This window comes from Pogona vitticeps, chromosome 1 (genome assembly GCF_051106095.1).
Source record: "Pogona vitticeps strain Pit_001003342236 chromosome 1, PviZW2.1, whole genome shotgun sequence".
NCBI classification, from domain to species: domain Eukaryota; kingdom Metazoa; phylum Chordata; class Lepidosauria; order Squamata; family Agamidae; genus Pogona; species Pogona vitticeps.
The window spans coordinates 261,766,034-261,782,960 of record NC_135783.1 but is presented as its reverse complement, the minus strand read 5'-3'; the positions used below and the strand labels follow the sequence as shown (position 1 = coordinate 261,782,960).

Sequence of the window (16,927 nt, the reverse complement as noted above, 5' to 3'; positions counted from 1 at the left end):
CGTAAAACTCAGAGGATAAACATAACACCAGGAATTACATCTAGTTTTAAGCATGTGCAACTGGACTGGCAAATGGAGACCTCCTGACTCCTTCTTTCCCACATCAGGCCCGCCACATACACCCCTTGAAAATATTACACACTCAGAAAACCTTGCTTAACAGGTTGGGCCATGAAGTGGGAGGGAGATCCCTTAAAATCAAGAAGATTAAAGATAAATCTAGGATTCAACTCTAAGCATGTTTCTGTAACTCTGAATTGATACACTGACCTTCAGCTAGAGTCCGCCAATATTTTTGAAAATCACTAGCTCTGAGTAGGGACGATGCAGCTTGCGAGCCTCACACAGCTCTCTTGAACTCACATTTGGGCAGTCCCTGGGACTTTCATGTTACTGTTGCCACTGCAATCCATCATGCTGCACTACCTGTGAATTAGATTACTTTAGGAGCATTGGTTTTTCCTGCTCCTCTTTTTGACCGTCATTTAGTGATTTTAAAAAAAGGAAGATTTTCATAGCGCTGTATGTTAGATGAGAACATTATAATATGCTCAAAGACCATAAAACCATTGCCATGGCCCCAGAATTTCAGCAGAAATGTCAGTGGAGGAAGGGCACAGACCCTGGAATTCTGAGGGTATATGCCGTCCCACCACACCATTAAGTTACCTTCCCCTGTTCTACTCCCTGCACAAACCAACTAGTACTTAGCACATCAAACTTCTACATAAACAAAAGTGTCTTATTCCAAATGCTCCAGCTTTCAGATACCCAGTCGAAGCATCTGTTTCAAATGTTTTGTAATAGAAATGTTAGAAGTGAATACTAGCTCATGACAGAGGTTTATGCTCCCAAGAAGTAATGCCAGTGACATCATCACAGCACTTGTCACTGCCTATATCATCTTCCTGGGCTTGTATCTGTTGATATTATTGGACATAGCCAAATTATCTTCTTATTGCCATTGGGCCAAACAGTGTCAGCATGTTGTTGATATGGGCCGTCAAGTCATATCTAGTTATAGTGACCGTAATGGAGTTTTCAAGGTATGTGAGATATTCAAGGAGTAGTTTTACTGATGCCACCCACAGCGAATTTCCATAACCAAGCACGGATTTAAACTGAAGTTTCCTGAGTCCTAGTCTGTTATAGTATCTACTATACCACATTTGCTCTAAATGGCTAGATTTTGGGCAGGCTTGTTGCTGCGGGAGCAGCAATGGCAGTGGCAGTGGCTCTGTCTCTGTCTGTCCCTTTTCCACTTCCCTTATCCCCTCCTCATATGGAGCACCAGGAAGTGAGAAAGTCTGGCTGGTTGTTGCACTCTTTCAGGCAGAGGTGAGGTGGTGTGTGTTCTGTGAGTGTGTGTGCATATGTACTTTGGGGAGGGGGGAGCTCTGAATGCTGAGGAGATAAAGTCTCCTCTCTGACTAGCTAACTGCTGCTTCTGTTACATTGTTAGCCAGATGTCTTTTTCCAGAAGGGGGTGGGGAATGAAGACTGTGTGAGTGAGTGTTAATGAGGCAGGAAAAAAAGTGATTGCAGGAAGTCCCCCTTCCTCCAGGAGCTTCTGCTGAAGCAACTTTCCTAAGGTATGATCTGACAAGCTTGTGCAGAGGGAAATTATGTTATAGAGAGAGGGGTTGTCTGTCTCTTTTTGGGCAGTGGCAATGCCCAGGCTCTGAGGGGTGGAAGAGGGAAAAATGAGAAGGTCAATGCTTGTGCCTTGAAAGGAGTGGAGCTGGAGAGATGAGCAGTAGTGGCGGTGCTGGTCTTGGGGTTTGATGGCCAAAATGAGACCCTCGCCTTCCTCTTGTACTGCTGCTTCTTGTTCAGTCACTCTCTCACTGCCTGTTCCAGTTAAGACTGGATTGCTTGAGAAGGTGGCTTTCAGCTTTCTCAGGCACTCTGCAGGGATTGGATGGTTGCTGTTGCAGTGGCAATTGACAGCAGAAGGAATGGAGGGTTGCTTGAAGTCAATATGCCTTTCTGATGCAAGGATTGTGCCAAATGGCATATTGCTCTTCTTCCCAACCTTGAGCAGCCCTATTTAGATTGCACTTTTCTGCACCAAAAGTAGTCGCACCCTTATTTTGTCTCAAATATTTGGGATAAGATTTAGTGTATAGAGAGTAGTTCCAATTAGATCAGATATCTGCTAGTAATGGCTATCTTTCAATCTATTCTACACATACAAAGTCTGATTCCTACCTAAAGTACAGACAAATGAAAGTACAGTATTATTATTTTTCTTTTTCTCCTTTTCTGGCTGCTAACAGGAGTTGTTCTTCAGAATATGGATTAAAACAGTCTACAAAGCGGAGATACCTGGAACATCTCTTAGGGGATGGCCTTAACAGACAGCTTTTTCCATTATACTTATTCAAGGTGTTATAATAGCCTGTTAAAGCCAAAAGAAAGGAGTCAGTGCATCCCATTTATCTCATTAAGCTGAAGAAAGACATATGATGATTTGATTCCAATTTTATTTCAGGTGATGTACAATCTCTTGTGATTAATTGCAGACCATCATCAACTCTCTGCCAAAGTAATCCAGATGACTGTGATGTCTCTTGTGTTTAATAAAATACAATCCAATTAAGATGAACATTTAGGGCTAAATTCACTGTTGGTGTGAATATACAGAGAATGGATGTGGCAATTTAGAGTTGGACAGTATTTACCTTACTGGAGAATTTGGCTTAAGCAGGACACATGTCACAATCGATATTTTAAATAACCAAAGCTGCATCTCAGGATTTTATCTAGATTATTATTATACTTCCAGTAAATAGTAACTATAACTCATTTTACCATAGAAGTGGTATTATCAACTTGAAAGAATAGTCAACTTTTTGAACCAAAGTCAAAAGATTCTCAAAAGAGACAGATAAACTGCATCATCTCTAATGGGATATTGTTGACAGGAAAAAGCAATGATAAATGCTGAGCATAACCATCATTACACAGAATATCTGAACAGTCTTTATTTCTGCAGAATTTATATTTGCAGAAGGCATGTGGAGACCGTGAAGCCTCACAGAAGAAAGCATGCTGTTGCTACAAGTATTAAACATTTCATTATTCCTTACATGTAACCTATGGGCAATAAAAGGTCATATATCTTCAGAAAATGCACATAACATTTTGTTTAAAAGTGCCATGATTTTTAAGAAGCTATTTAAGAGCAATCTACTCACTGAAGTATCTAACATTAAGTTTACATCTGGGTACTTGGGAGCCCTGAACATTCAGATTAGCCATATATATCTTCAATGTTTTATTTACTTTGCTTATCCAATATCCCAGTGTGAAAAGTGTCTCCCTCAACTTTTTGGGAGGAGGGACCATCAGCTTGGACTGGAGTCAGGCTGCAACCCTAAAGCTCTCATTTGTCTGAGAGTAAAATTGTGACCGCACTGGCAAGCCAAATTGCTCTGATTTGGTTTTATATATAAGCTTAGTACCTCATCAGAATACCATCCCTAGTCAAGCCTTTCAGCCTTCTGGAGAATGAAACAACTGCTCACACAGGGAAAAGTCTGTTCAAATCATTCCACCTTGAAAAAAGTAGAAGCCCTCAGTGGCAGAGAGAAAAAAACAACTCTGTGGCAGACCAAAAGGGGCTGGACTGATTTGAATTGGCCTTTGCATTACATGATCAGTTTTTGAAAAAAGTGAATCCATCCACTTTACACCTGTAGCAAATCCCACAGTATTTGACCATGTAGTTGTAGCACGTGTTATTTTAGAACACCTTAGCTGCCTGGGAATCATTCCCAGTTGCTCTGTAGGGACTGCCTCTGTGTAGGCACATGTAGGATTCCACTACTAAATATGTAGTTCTGAGTGGAACTGGATTGGGAAGTACTAGGTGGGACATTTGGAATCCTTGTCGTCCTTCCCTTTCTCCCTTTCTTTTTCCTCCTGATGTGCCTCGTTGAACAGCCTGAATTAGAAAGCATAGTTTGTGGAGGAATTTCAGTGTAGAGAACTCAGGGGGTTGTGCGCCACCTGTCCTTTCCCTTTGTTATACCTCTTCCCTTCCAGTTTCAGCACAATTCTAATAAAACAAATCAACTTTCTCTGTTTAAAGCTATGTCTCCCGACTTCATTTTAAAAACCTAAGCAGACCATCATGATCTCCTGAATCCTGCATACCTGCAACAAGATCAATCCTTGGCAAAATGTACCTCACTCATTTTAATTCCTGAATATGCAGGGATGACAGTCTTACACAAACTGATTTTCAAAGGGAACAAAATCATAAAAGGGTTCAGAGAGCTGTAATTCTAAGTGGATAAGGCAGAACGAAATCTTCCTTTACTAGTGACATTGCATAGTCAATTACCAGTCTCAGAAGTAATTTCAACTGACATTGCATTTAACGTACAGATCCTAGGCTATAAGAATTATTGCTCCCGGTTGGAATGGCTTCAAAAAACCCACCAAGGTCATATTAGTTTCCATTTCACTTTTGGTCCCCCATGTCTAATCATCAGAACAGAGCAGTAAGTCATGTACAAACCATTGAGTGCCTATTAAAGTTGCGACACAAAATGACAAAAGGAAAAATATGCATAGTTAACCAGAAAATGTACTGAACTAGATCTTTTTTCCAATACAATGCCGCAATAAATTAAATACTTTTAGAAGGCAACCAGTGTAGTCCCACTTTTTCTTTAACTTCTGATCTTTTAATAAAATCAAGTCCCTTGATAAAACAGGATTTTCTAGGTCACATATCTCTTTACGGGTGTTTGTGCACATAATATCAATGGAACAGAAATGATTTTGAACAGATTATTAAACACAGTGGGGTTTTCTGACACACAGTTGGAATTAATGGGCTGGATCCAGAGTTGCACAGAAGAGAACTTCACAAAACAGATCCTCCACAGAGCCAGCAGGTGATGACATCTGTCTACCTTACTCATTTAATCCTACCTTTTCTTCCAGCTGCTCACATCTGTGTATTGCTATAGTTTTCCCTCTGTTCCACTTCAGTGCCATTTTTGTTTTTTGCCTTCTTCTTCCTTGAACACTGTTAGCATTATAGAGAGCACATAGTGAACTACATGAAAACATTGTGATGCAAGGTAGCTAATCAGATCTGACTGAGTATTAAAAAAAATCTTGATCTGTGTTAACATTCACTGAACATCACATGCACTTAAGGATAGTACAATGGGATGAGCTGTCTTGTCAAGCAAATCTATTGCATCAGCACAGTGTTTTATTCCTTGCTCTTCAGTTTCATGGACATAAAATTTTAATATATACAGTATTCAGCAGCATGTTCTTTTGTCCATCAGTCACACATGCATGGTTTCATGCCACAATAAAAGTGTCACAGTAACTGCAAGATACTGTACATATTTGCTCTCAAAATCCATTGCAAGCCAGATTGTAAATTAAAATGTTTTCTACATAATTCTGATTATCAGACATGTGCATCAGAGAATACAGTTACTTATGTTATAAATCCAGTGCACTACCACTTAGTAAAACATTATTGGAACTGGACAATATTAAAACATTTATTATAAAACAGTGGTTCTTAACTTTGGGTGACCCAAATGTTCTTGGGCTGCAATTCCCAGAAGCCTTCACCAACAACTGTGCTGGCTGGGATTTCTGGGAGTTGCAGTCTGGGAACACCTGGGTTACCCAAAGTTAGGAACTACTGTTCCTAACAAATTACAGATATCTGTAATTTACAGACAATATTCACATTTCACAGCTTTTGGAACCATACCTTGTTCATAACTAGAACTAGTGCCATTGAAGATGGTATCACAGTCCAAGATTAATTTCTTGACCAAGAAAAGAGCATGCTGTGTAAGTATGTTCCCACATAAATGTTGTATACTGTCCAAAACACAGTGAGCTCACTGTATTGTCCAAAAAAGCTTTAAAATGTGAATACTGTCCATATGCTTTTCGCAGGCATGCATACAAACACTGTTACAGCTACCTACACTTTATATTTTGAAAAACAACACACACTGCAGTCATGGAGAATTCATAACTTTCTCAATGATTGTGCTGTCACAGAAACTCTGTGAGTGAACTCCAGAAATCCCACTGCAACATCAGCCTGTCCCATGTGGAATTCCAACATGCCTTTGTAAGTGTAACATGGAGGGAGAATAATGTTACATTATTCATACGAATAAGCTGTCTGCATAATCACTTGTTCCCACACACCGGAGCACAGGGTGTGAAACAGAACTGAAAGTGTAGATGACAACCAAAAGAAACAGATGCATAGTGATCATTATCGCTGCATTGATGGCATACCCACAGTGAATTTCCTAGTGACTGATTGTACCATTTACTAGCATTTACTGTGCTGAGTAATATGAGAATCCTCCTAATTAAAAAAATGAGTTTTCTCTTTCTTGCTGGTAGCCACTAAGGAAATGAACACCAACAGGAAAACTCTGTTGGGAGTGCACATTCCTAAGAAAATAGTACACATTCTGCCCCCCCTGAGATTGGATGGGATAAAACACTTCTTGTCTCAGAAATTTGCACACTTCTGAGGCTTGCTGTGTGTTTTATTGAAGACAAAAACACACACAAAAATATAGACAATTTGAATTATGTGCACAATGAAAGTGCATATTTTTGTAAAAAGCACATAAAGATGCTTTAGTCAATGGGGAAAATGAGTAAAAATACATACATTAAGAAAAAGGAATACAAAATGCATACTGTAGAGAACATGCATATCAAAAGAAGTGCAAATTTCCACAAGGGAAGGAGCCAAGGAGGAGGAGGAGGAGTAGAAGGAGGAAGTCCTCATTTTGTAACCTTCTGCGGAACAGAATGAGAATGCCAATGGGATTCTGAGAAATAACATGGAAATGAAACTGGCTGATTTTTCACATCCCATTGCCCAGAATTCATCTACTAGGGCAGTGGTTCACAACCATGGGTTTCTAGATATTCTTGGACGAAAATTCCCAGAAGCCTTCACCACTAGTTGTGCTGGCCAGGATTTCTGGGAGTTGTAGTCCAAGATCATGTGGGGACCCAAGGCTGGGAACCCCTGTACTAGAGGAAGGGTTGATCTGCATAACCAAGTGACATAGAAAGTAGGCCAGAGAATGTCAAGAATGATAATACTGCAAGGCAAATTTCCCACCATATTTTGAATACGGCACATATGTCCTCCAGAGAAAACATAAATTACAGAAACCACCTTATAAGCTAGTGGTGCTATCTTCAAAGTCCCAAGAGAGTGAATCAGTTGGCTGAGTCACAGAACAAATGCAAGGAAAATGTTCTGCTTAGGTTTATTGCCTTGTGAGAACGATGATTCCTCCAAGCTTGGACAAAGGTTTGCAATGAAAATAATATATGTTTTTATCCACAGTTTAGTCAGGAGTGAGCTCTGAGATCTTTCGGACTGAATTAGAATAAAGGAGGCCTTGAAAGAGGTTCAAAAGTAGTTACTAGAAATATAGGCACTTCCCAAATCTGAAGTATAGTGTAATTGAGACCAGACATTATTGCTGAACAAGAGTGCAGTGATGTTATTGTGCAGGAGAGCAAATCAACATTCTACAAAGCAGTTATAAAACTGGTGTTGCCCAAACAAAAATTTGTAAGTTTGAAACTAGCCATTTGGCACAGACATAGCAGACAGTCTATTCTTGATGTGTGCCAAATTTGGGGAAGTTATAATTAGACATGGGGACGAATTTTTAAAAAAGGATCACAATATTTATTTTAAAAAATGCTGATTCATTAAAAGTTTGTCCCTTCATATTCATCAGTTCCAGAGACCCTGATGAATATGAAGGGGTGAATATTTCCCCATTTTTCATTCCCAGAGGAAAAGCTACCTTCCCTCTCTTCCTATGGCCTTCCTTTTCTGCATATCGGCCCACCAATCAGCTGATCAGTGGGCTGATAGGCAGCTGGCCAGCCCCACAGTCAGCCACTCCCACAGCCTGTCCCCACCCTTTCCCCTGCTTACCTTAGCCACTGCCACCACCAACCACCGCCCACCGCCACTGTCATCTACTGCTGTCCACTGCCACCGCCATCCATCTCCGCCCACTGCGGTGGCCTCTGCAGCCATGGACTGCCATAAGGGACACTGGCTGCCCTTTACAAAGATGGCAGCTTCAGCTTCCTTTAGGGCAGGGAAGTTGCAGCCATCATCTTTACAAAGGGCAGCCTAGAGTGCCTTAAGGCAGGCCATAGCGGCCGAGGCTAACACTATGGATGGTGACTGTGGAGGCCGCCTTGTCACAGGCCTCCATGGATGGTGGTGGCAGTGGCAGGGGTGGCAGCAGCACAGAGTGTGGTAGCCAAGGTAGGGAGGCAATAGGGCTAGTGGGAAAGGGGCAAGGGGGCAGGCTGTGAGGGTGGAAGAGTCAGCTTATTTTTTAAGAAAGCCTCTGGTTGTCTAAAACAAAGCCACCCCACGAACTGACGAATCACTTCGTGTTCATTGGTTCATGGGGAGGAGATTCATGCTTTGTGCTTTGTCAACTTTGATGGATCATGAAGCAGGATGACTCACCAAAACAGCAATTAATCCCCATATCTAGCTATAATTTTTTAAAAGTAAAACTGTTCTGCCCTCATGCAGAAACAAGCAACTTTAAATATCCACAAATCTAAAACACATCAAATAAACTAAGAAGACCAATCTTGTTTATCTGGAAAGGGAATGGTTGATCCCACCCACTATTTTATTTGGAAAGAATCCATGCTTCAGGGGCTGAAATGCCTATCCTCAAAAAAAGGCCTTTCAGAAGGGAAAAACTGTCACTTTGTGAGACAGTAGTAAGTATCTACTTCCAAAGTAGACACATTGTTGCAGCTTTCTGCAGGGAAGGCTATAGGGGCAATGAATGATCAAGGACCGTGGTCCCCAACCTTGGGCCTCCAGATGTTCTTGGACTACAACACCCAGAAGCCTTCACCACCAGCTCTATAGACCAGGATTTCTGGGAGTTGAAGTCCAAGAACTTCTGGAGGCCCAAGGTTGGGGACCACTGATCAAGGAGAAAGAGTCAAAATACAGGTTTTCTTTAAACAACAAGGCTTGCTGTAAAGAAAGTAACAGAGTGTCAGAAAGGGAAAGTTTGCTATGTATATCCAAGGAATTAGCATACAATTTTGTAAGGCATAATCAAAGTATTTCTGCATTACAAAAGCATAAACAGTACACAAGACTTCAAAGGAGGAATCAGCTCCAGGTCTGAGGCAATTTGAACTTTTGACCCATTTACAGTAGCTGGTTCTCAGGAGGAGAACTTTTTAAATCTTTCCTGGCAAACAGGCTGTCATGCTGGCAAAGGAATTCTGTGTCTGGTTGTAAAAATATTTTAAGATGTTTTAAAAAGAATAGAGATCAAATACTGTATTCAGAAGTCCATTGTTCAAGCTGTAAAATTAATGATTTTTGCTCTGTGGCTGGGGATGGTCTCGCTCAATGTTAGCAGAGCTTTGGTGCCTTTAATTTGTCCCAGTTCCAACCATTCCACCTGACTTCCCATTATACAATTGTTTAGTAATGAAGAAAAAACCATCCAAAGATGTTATGTGCCATCAAGTCACTTCTCATATGTGGTGACTATATGAGTTAATGACCTCCGAAATGGCCTGTCATTAACAGCTCTGCTCAGATGTTGCAAACCTACAATATCTAATGTTAGGTAGTTTTCTCTTCCTACTCTACCATCCTTCTTAGCAATACAGTATTGTATTTTCCAGTAAGTTCTGCTCAGGTATTACAAAGTAACAGCTGTGGTTGCTACCATTCACACTTGTTGAAAAACAGCTCTGACAATTGTTTTGTTTTTGGGTGAGAAGTAATTAACTGATGGAAAAAGGAGTCAGTTTCTGGGATTTCCTCTTGCTTGGTGTCACTTCATGAGTGGTAGTGAGCACAAGAGGGTATCCTGCAGACCATCTTGACTCCTACCACTAGTTGTGTCAACATTCTGGTTACCCTTTGCTATGTGAAATTTGGCATCTTTCTTCCAGCTGGCAATGTGGGCACAATATAGTGCACCAATATCAGGCGATTTTCTGGCATTTTGAATTGTTGATGCAGAAGGACAATATCACACATTCATAAACTGGAGTATTTTTAAAAAACTGAATCAGGCTGCCATCCTAGGTATGCTTATAAACATTTCTGTCAAAACCAACAGGACATATTTCAGAGATATGTTTAGGATGGGAGAGTTAAGGCGAAATGTAGTAATTTGTTGCTGTTCAGATATCTAACACCCGGGAACCACTTCCTCTAGCAGGAAAATTTCACATCCTCACATTTTCACACCTTACTTACCTCCTGCCAAAGATTTATCCCTCAGTTTCTGCCACCTGCAGAGAGGTGACAATTACTAAAGAGGGATTTTTAGTTCAGCCTTAGCTTTAACTTCTTCCCTGTAAAAAAACCTGTCATATTTAAAATGTGGTAGGATTTCCCCCCTAAAATTATTTGCACCCACTGGCTTCTGACTTCTATCATCCTCTTGGTGGATTTCATTAAATAATGCATTGGTGACTTAGGAAACTTGCTACAGGGTTATCAATACCTGTCAAAAGTGAAACATCTAGAGCAATCATAATTCTTCAGAGAAATCATTTATGCTTATGGTATCTTTTACTGAGACATCTTCAGATTTGTTCTTCAGATTTGTTCATGTTACAACAATAATTGCTCAAGTTTTATTAGGTTAGCGTATGATATTGGTCACTGTGAAGATGTTGGTGGCACAGAACTGAACAGGACACAGTATATACATTATACTAAAGACAGCCATGGATATATCTCTTTTTAATCATCATCATCAACAAATATATTTATTTGGTATGTAGAACTTTACACATTTATATAATAAAACCAATATCAAAATCAAACTGTTAAAATACATAAGATTGTAGATGCATAAAATTTCAACAGTGCAGTGCTACCTTTATATTTGTCATTTCACTTAATTTTGTTCTCATCTTAATAGAAGAAGCAATATATTTAGCTGTTTGTTCTGTTGTTAGTATTCTGTTAGAAAATACTAGAAATAAAAAAATTAATACAAATGTTTGATCAAACTGATCTTGAGCTGTATCTAGTACAAAAGATCAAGTGATAAATTAAAAGCTTAATATCCTTGCTAATGAAATCACTTCTTTTTGTAAACTCTTTAGTCATCTATTTCAGTATCAGCTATCTAAAATTCCTAATGCAGTCCATTTATTTCAATAAGTTGCCAGTATACATACACTTTATCAATATTATAGATTTCAGTTGTCAGGTTACATTAATTTCACTGTCACTCCATCCAGCATGTTCTTGGGTTTTGAACTGAATAGCTCAGTGTACCAGTAAATACACATCATTCTTACTCCAGGATGAGTGACTATGCAATGAGTTAGTTTTCTATTTTCTTTCATTTAAGAAGAACATTTTTCTTTTAAGTTTCCTTAGGTATGAATTTTAGTGTGTATACACATACACACAAAAAAGGCTTGGGCAACTCCAGGTTTTGCTTCTCTTACTACATGTCAAAAAGGTCATTCTATAGACACCTTCTCTAGCAGCCCACGATAAGTGGTTAAATCTAGATTTGTCCTCCTTTAGCTGGGGGGAATAACGTCACATCTGTTAAAACTAAGATTATCACCTGATTAGAACATCTGAGATCAGAAGCACTTTACATCAAGCTAAGGCAACAACCTGAATAGGCTACACACACACCAAGGAGAGAAGGAGAGAGCGAGAGAGCAGGAGAACACAGCCTGCATGCAGAAAGGCTATCTTGAATAAAAGCATTTACATGCTATGTTAACACAGAAGAATCATTATAGATATTTAGGCAGCAAGAAAAAGATACAACTACTGTAGTAAGGATGTATGTACGCTTGTGTTTACGCACTGATAGAAAGCGTATCCAATATTCTGCTGAAATATAGCACTTTTTCCCCTGGAATAAGCTACATCCTTTATGCTTTTTTAATGACTCTTGCCCCCCCCCCAAGCAGTTACATTCAACTTAATGTTTACTTGCTACTTGAGGACATATTAGTTGGATAAATTGATGCTTGGTAATCAGAAATGCATTCCATCTCAGTTCTACTATAGTCAACAATTTCCATGTAAATAAATGCAAGTATCTGAGAATAAATTTTAGAAGAACCCCCCGTATTATCAGCGTGAATTCCCAAAGACATTGACATGCTGCTCCAGATTAGTCAAACCACACAGTATTAACTGAATTACTTTAAACATAATTATACTGCTCTAGAAGTCTATGAGAGGGCTTTAAGCACTTGTTCACACAGTGGGCTGTTCTGGGTCTCATGGTGAAGTGCCTAAATGTTTGTTGTATGCCAACACTCTACTGGATAAATTCTCAAAATGGAAACAGATGATTGAAAGGAATATATGATGTCCAATTAATTCTTCATAGAGTAAAACTAAGAAAACATGAAGAGAGAAATGGTTCAGCTTAACTATTTCCCTATTAAGTACAAAGAACAAACAATGGAGAACTGACAATCAGTGGGAGAGAGAACATACTGAGTACTCATTCATTTCTTTCAGGAGGCACAAAGGATGGAAGGGTGTCAAACTATATTTCCCAGAAGGAAAAGGTAAAACATACTTGTACTCCCAATACGCACCTCCCCTTAGCTCACTAGAATTTGACTTTACTTAAAAGCAATAAAGTAGTAAGAAAGAGTAGTAGGGTATGAGAATGGGCCCAGGACAGATTATGGAGATAACAACAATCAAATTAAATCAATATAGTATGTGTGAAACATGGGTGTAATGACTTTAAAACTGTTTTATCTTTTAGGTAAAAGCATGCAAGCTCATAATGACTGAGTAGAGAACCAATAAAATTCCTGGAACAACTCTTGTTCACTGGTGATCCCAGGAAGTGAGATTTATAACATGGTTACACTAAGAAAACGAATTGGTAGCTGGGTTTTAAGGTTTTTGAAATAGGGTTAAAGTCACATGGTAGTCACATGGTATTTGGATTGGTGTGTGCATCCTCTTGGGAAAACTTTTAATCCATTTTTAAACTGTAGTGTATATCAGTTGAAGGGGATACAGTACATGTTTTTTAAAAATCGTTGCAATTGAAGCTCTCTCCTGTGCCTGACTTATCACTATAGCTCCTCACGGCAAACACGCACGCACGCACACACATACACAGAGAGAGACAGAGAGAGAGAGAGAAAGAAGAGAGAGAGGAGTGAGGGAATAGCAATGCTGGCAAGAGGGATGACAAGAGTAATTAACTACAGTGCAGCAGTTTCCCCCTCCCACAGACTGACAGAGGTTTCTCACTGGAGCTTTGCAGTAGTGCAAAAACACCAATCCAAGGCATGGATCCACATGGGTTTTTTTTTGTGGGATCTGCCCCAAACCATAACCAATTGTTATGTTGCAGTTTGGAAGTTGACCACCTAGTGACTAAAGATGCTACTATAGGTCACAGATGCTTTTAGTATGTGAAGCAAAGGCTGCAGGCAAGCGATAGCTTTAATTTGATTACAAATAAATAATATACTTTTAAAAAAAATAACCAGAACATGCATACAACCGGGCTGTTATTATCCATGCCAAATTTCAGAAGTCTAAATTTTACATTCTTTGAATTATGGCAGAGGCGCGTGTGTGCACGCACACACACACGGACACACACACACGGACATGCACGCACACACACGCACATGCGCGCGCACACACGCATGCGCATACCTATATATCTAAAACAGAGGTAAGCAGCCAGGTCTTTAAAACCCATTCAGTATGCACAAGAAGTAGACAGAAAGTATTTCCCATGGCAGGAAATTTGTTGGCGTCCTACAGCGGCCCTATTGCTTGGACCTGCTCAGTCACCTGCCTACACCTGCCTATCACCTGCCTCAATCACCATTCTGTACCAGCTCTGGCAAGAGTTGCATTTTCCAGAGGGGAGGACAAACAGCAAATTCAAAGTTGCTACCAGGCCTTTGTGGACACTGGTACCACCTACCCTTTCTGCAGCATCATATCCATGACAACCAAACGAGTAGGCATCTGATCTTTCAGGGCAGGGTTTGGCAGAATACAGATTGGAATCTATTGGTGGTTCTCTGGTTATTCGCCCTGGATCAACACAAGTTGAAACATATGCGCCACATGACTAGATGGTATTCTACTCCATCCAACTGTCTATGTCAAAAGAAAGGCACTCAGATCAGAATATGAGTGACTGCAACACAAAGTACAAATGAGACATAGTGAGCTCTTGAGGATTCTTCCCCCTGCTGTTCCCCCTGCAACAAGATATCTCACACCACTCAATCCAGTACGGAGAGGTATATTTCCTTGCTGCTGGTGGTGTGTCTGAAATTGGTTTCTCACTTGTGTTGAAATATTCATGCCAAAAGTTTCCCACTACTTACACTCTAGTTGTTGGCTCAAACACATTGTTGCTGGCAATTCCTCAGAATGCCAAGGAACTGATGAGACTGCATAGCTGAGCTGAGGATATAGTGGTGCCTCGACTTACGACCATAATCCATTCAAGAAGATGGACGTAACTCGAAATGGTCATAAGTCAATGCACCATTTCCCATAGGAATGCATGGGAACATGATTAATCTGTTTCAAAAAAAAAAAAACCCAACCCAAAAACTTAAATAAAAATAAAACACTGCAAGCCCCATAGGAATAACCTGAGGCTTCAAAACAAACAAAGAAACAAACAAAAACCATACTCACACACACACAAAAAACAGCACACAACCCAAAGAGCAAGCTCCGAAGGCACTGGGGCTGCAAAACAAACAAACAAACCCAAAAATAAACATTGGAGCAAGCCCCATGCTGGGACTGCAAAAAATAAAAATAAAAAAAATCACCAAAACCCAAAACAACACAGTACAGAAACATACTCCCCCAAACAAACCCACCTTGCAAAACCCACCCAGAACAGGTTTTTAAAAGCAAAAAGCAGCACCTTACCTTACCAGGTAGTCCGAAGCCTCCTCCGATTGTACTCACTCCCCGGCTGTAGCCAAGGCGGCGGCGGCGGGGCCAGCCATGGTGGAGGGTGAGGCCGGGGCGAGCGTCCGGAGTGACCCAGCCAGGAGGAGCCTCTCTTTCCAGCTCCTAGAGAGGTGGAACACGGCAGAGGGGGGAGAGCGCAGCCACAGCGGCAGCCCAGGCCAGGCTCAGCCTCTTGGTGCCGGGACACTGCCACACCACACCCTGTCCCTGTCCCTGTAGAAGCCTGTCAGGTGGCAGTAGGGCTTGCCTGACCATGTGGCTTCCTTCGACACCACTTCTGCGACAGCCGGCCAGGCCTGGTGGAGCTTCTTGCCACTGGAGCCGGTGCTGGAATGGGAGGCAGCGCTGAAGGAAGCCGCACGGTGGGGTGAGTGCCGCTGCCACCCAATGGGCTCCTCCAGGGACAGGGACAGAGTGTGGGGCGGCAGTGTCCTGGCGTCGGGAGGCTGAGCCTAGTCCAGGGCTGCAGCAGCCACTCCCTTCCTTTCAAATCAAGGGGGTAATGTCAACCCTTAAAAAGTTCCCTGACTTCTGCTCCAACCATTGGGGTGAAAGAGCTACTGTACAAAGAAGCAGCCTCTTCACCACCAATGGTTAGCAATTTGAATTTCCCGCCTTTCCCCCTGCCGTTTTGTGTTTGTAAGTGGAAGCTCCGGCCACAAGTCGGAGCAAAATTTTGAGGCCGTTCTGGTCGTAAGTTGAAATGGTCGTAAGTAGGAACGTACGTAAGTCGAGGCACCACTGTACTTCAAAACATCCATCTTGGTGGCTCAGCTCTTCCCCTCAGTTCCAAAAAGAGATCAGTGCACTTTGGCATGATTGTTAATTTAAATAGCAGTTAATCCCCAAGAAATCTGAGGAAAGCATCCTCTTCAAGGAAAAGGGGGGCACCTCTGCAAGGGTGGTGAATATCCACCACCCTTGCAGAACACAGCATGGAAAGGATGAACCCTCTGCTCTGAGTAGCAATCATAGAATTTTATTTATTTATTTATTTATTTATTGGACTTATATACCGCCCTATAGTGCTACAAGCACAAAGACAAGAGTTGGACACTATTTCTGCACCCTTGCTCAATCGATTCTGCCATGTTATGGTTCATCTCTTCTCTCTTCGTCACACAACTGTCTTAGCTAATGAGAAAAAGTACAGTATATGCACAGTTGGTTCACAATCACTAAAACAATGTTGCAGTTTCCATTGTTAAATCTCTTGAAAATCTGCTCAGGTTGTAGGAATTCTACCTTAGGCCAGAAATAGGCATCAGAAATTGACTAAAATTAGAGCTGAAAGCATGGTAACGCTGCAGAGAAGTGACTGAACCCATCTCTCTATGATGATAAAATCAGACTTCAAATAAACTCTTTAAGTCCTGAAGACCAATCACCAAACAAAACATATTAATATGCTTTGCTAAGAAGCAGGTGCTTGCGGCACTCTGAAACCCATACTAAAACCTGACTACACCATCAAATACTTTGGGATTTGCTCTGCTTATAAAATGGGTGATTTCGAAGTATTATTTGCAACCTGCATGATGCAAAGGCTGAATCGGAGCCATCTGGGGCTTTTTGCTAGCAATGCAGCATTTTTCTCTCCTGCCTGGGAGCTTCTACTTTTTTGTTGCTGGAAGGATTCGAAAGGGCCTTTTTCCTTCGACAGGGGGTGGGGTACATGTCTGTAGAGGAGGGAGAAGAATGGAAGGAGAAGCACTAGCTGGAGAAAAAGTGAGGAAGCATGAGGGGGGCGGGGACTTGGTGGCGCTGCGGGCTAAACCGCAGAAGCCTGTGCTGCAGGGTCAGAAGACCAGTAGTCGTAAGATCGAATCCACACGACGGAGTGAGCACCTGTCGCTTGTCCCAGCTCCCGCCAACCTAGCG

At 41.2% G+C, this 16,927-nt stretch overlaps 1 long non-coding RNA gene across 1 annotated transcript in view; it reads left to right on the top strand.

The window, feature by feature from the left end:
- Window positions 1-1,397: 1,397 nt before the first annotated feature.
- Window positions 1,398-16,927, top strand: part of LOC140702317 (uncharacterized) — a 30,133-nt gene continuing 14,603 nt past the window's right edge. Inside the window, exons 1-2 of the long non-coding RNA XR_012081451.2 lie at window positions 1,398-1,592; window positions 12,581-12,630. This is a non-coding gene — a long non-coding RNA (uncharacterized LOC140702317). The remainder of the gene's footprint in view (window positions 1,593-12,580; window positions 12,631-16,927) is intronic.